The following is a 3,059-nucleotide window of genomic DNA, read 5'->3' on the forward strand; positions in this document are numbered from 1 at the left end:
TAGTTGCATCCAAAGCTAAATACACTTGCAAACCAGATCAAGACCTTAATAAAGTTGGCCGTGGTGCGTGTACCACTTCTGTCCACAGGGGTAGCAAAACTCTACCAACAATACGTTCCTTGTAGTTGCTTTAACTTTATTCTTAACATCGCTTCTTTTCCTGCTGAAGTGCAACACTGAAAACACTTGACAACAAAACACCTGGACGAAGCTCTTTCTGCAGCTGCTTGTTGTGGACATGAGAAGGAAAACTGTGTTTTTCTTTTTCAATTATTTTACAGTCAGTCCAAGCGTTATTGCTGTTTGTGTGGTATTATCTCCACTTTTCTTTCAAACCACCACTTTGCAGTGTTTGTAAAAATTGCTTTATACGTTATATCAGATGTTGTGATTTCTTTCTTTTTCCTCCAGTTCACCAGGGCAAAGTTCCTGGTCAGGAAAGCAGAATCAAAACACACTCACGGTAAGGCTTTTACTGTTACTGAAAGTGTTAAAAGATGTTCCTGACAGTAATTTACAATCAAACTTTATAAATGCAGTGTTTCTTGCTCTGAACAATAGTTAGGTGCACACTGGGACATGTATTAATATAGGAAGAGATCCCTTCCTATCCCACTGCCAATGAGATCTGATTTAAATAAATCTAGTTGACACTGATCAGACGTATTGATATTTTGGTGGAAAATTCATTTAAGGCTTAATTTGATGTGCATGTGTTGTTTTATCGTGGCTTTTTGGGGGTCTGGGACATGACAGATGTTCCATTGGGAAGCTGCCAACGTTCAAGGGGCTGTATTTCTGTGGGGAGAAATCACACATGAACAATCAGGATCAATTTCTGTGCAGAGTGAATAGAGGTCTGGTCCTGTGACTGCACCATGACGACCGCTGTCATGGCTGGGAACTGTCTTGGTGCCGCATGGGACTCATTTTCTTCGTCTCATCCTCTCGTCGTTCCCCCCGTCTCTAATCACAGAGAGATCAATGTGTTTCCTCTCCTGTTTTAATGTTCATTTTTAGCAGCCGTGTTCCAGCACCTGGGGTATAACATGGAGGATGAAAGGCGGGTGGCTCAGAGGGAGAGATTTGAATGTATGGGTGTGTGTGTGTGTGTGTGTGTGTTTCCTCCTTCAGCAGTTCTCTCGACTATTCTGTTTTCTGTGTTGGAAGGCAGACGGATCAGATCACAGCTCGCTGCACACACCGCACCACGAAGACATTGTGTTTCTGTTTATTTTTGACAGCAGAGCCACACGGCTACACGCCACGGAAAACTTTTGACTTGGCTTTTGTTCCCTTCAGCAGCCACTGCGCTATCTGCTGTGCCCTTGGTGCTGAGTGAAGCAATAATTAATTCTCTCTCTCTCTCTCTCTGTCTCTCTCTCTCTCTCTCTCTCTCTCTCTCGCCTCTCTTCTCAAACACACCCACGCCCAAAGACTCTCTGACAACTTAGAGCAAACTTTGATGTTTGGTTAGGTGAAATAATGCAGTGCAGAGAGAAAAATAACCCAGCTGTAATCGCATACAGAAGTCTTTCTTCCCTGTGTCACACTTTGAATTAGCATGGAACCTAATTTGAAATACTCTCCCAGTCTTCTGCCTTCATCACGGTGACACAAAAATCAGCGGCTGCGAACACAAACCTTATTGCTTCTTTCTCTTTTATCTGAAATGTAGGGTACGTGGTGCAGTAACCAGAAACCCAGGCAGGAAATGAGATTGCATGCCACCAACAGCCATCCAATTGTCAGTCTGTCCAACCTGCTGCTACCTGGTGAGAGATACACTACTATCTGCTGCCCTGCAGTATCTGATTTCACCATTTTCACCTCCCCCGTGGAGTTTATCTTTCCACCTGTGTAAGTTAGTTGGTTGGTTGGTCTGTCAGCAGGATTGTACAAAAACTACAAAACTGATGTCCAGGAAACTTGGATGGAGGATGGATCTGGGCCAAGAACAGAGCCTGTTAACTTCTGGTGTGGATCTGAAATAAAGGAACAGATCCAGGATTTTTCTTGATCTGCCGTATTTGGATGTGTGTATGAGTGAGTACAAGAGGGGCCTTGGCGGGGTTATGTTTTCTATCGAGTGCCATTCTAGTTTAATGGTCCATAGTGGTGGTACAGCAGCGGATACTTCTGTATCTTTTGCCAGGCGGCAGCAGGGTGAACCGGGATGGGTTCAGGCTGAGCAGACACCTCACCTCTCCGATGTCACTGATGCTCTGCCAGTTTGTGATGTTTCCTGTCAGAAGTCTATCGCTTGTCTGCAAAAGTTGACAAGAACTTGGCACAGAGCCCTGAAGGACCCCTTTCCTCAAGAAGTAGCTACAGCTTCTGAATGCAGCGCTTCAGCAGCCAGGTGGAAAATGACAAGGAACAAATGATAGCACAGCAGAAGCCTGGCTGAAAGCTATTTCAAACCTCGAGATGAAAGTAGTCCAGCTCGTCTCATATGGGTCATTTTTCCGCTACAAGAGAAAATGACTCTTTCAGGAGCTTCATCAAATAGGTTCCTCTGTACTCCACTGACATTTTTCATTACTCCTCTGACATGGATTCATAATCATGACATTTTACTTTGTGTTGTTTTTATGTGATATTGCAATTCACCTAATGTCTTTGGTGGCTGTACAGTGATTTAAACCTCTTAAACCTTCTACGTCTATTTTATATAAAGTGATCTACTTGTATCTGTGGTAGCCTACATGTAATTTTATTAAATGCCAGATATTATCATCACATGGCTCCTCGGCACTTGCTGCATTAATGTAGATCAGTGGAATTAAACAGGTGCACTGGGCAGCCACAGGGAACATCCTGCTTTTATTGCGTGCTCTCATCCCCTCAAAGAGAAAATCAGTCCTCTGTTTGTAAAACTGCGAGCTGTTCTATATTTGGGTTCAAAATGAACTCCCGCCCACGACCGTGCATCCTGAGTTGGTCTAAATGGATCCTGGCAGAGTTGTAAAAATTGCCCCAATCACGCGCCTCGGACGCACGGGGAGGCGTGCCTCCGATTGCGCTTAAATTCAAGTCTGTGCCGTGGCGAGAAGCAC

General features: G+C 44.3%; 1 long non-coding RNA gene across 3 annotated transcripts; it reads left to right on the top strand.

Moving 5' to 3' along the window:
* The first annotated feature begins 405 nt into the window (after positions 1–405).
* LOC119014392 lies at positions 406–2,690 on the top strand. 3 transcript variants are annotated; one of them, XR_005072963.1, is made up of 4 exons: positions 406–463; positions 1,679–1,775; positions 1,890–2,046; positions 2,156–2,690. It is a non-coding gene; the product is annotated as an uncharacterized LOC119014392 (long non-coding RNA). The 3 variants fall into 3 exon arrangements; XR_005072962.1 differs by having other exon boundaries at positions 1,893–2,046; XR_005072961.1 differs by having other exon boundaries at positions 1,679–2,046.
* Positions 2,691–3,059: the final 369 nt, after the last annotated feature.

The sequence above is a fragment of the Acanthopagrus latus genome, chromosome 23 (assembly GCF_904848185.1).
Source record: "Acanthopagrus latus isolate v.2019 chromosome 23, fAcaLat1.1, whole genome shotgun sequence".
Lineage (NCBI taxonomy): Eukaryota > Metazoa > Chordata > Actinopteri > Spariformes > Sparidae > Acanthopagrus > Acanthopagrus latus.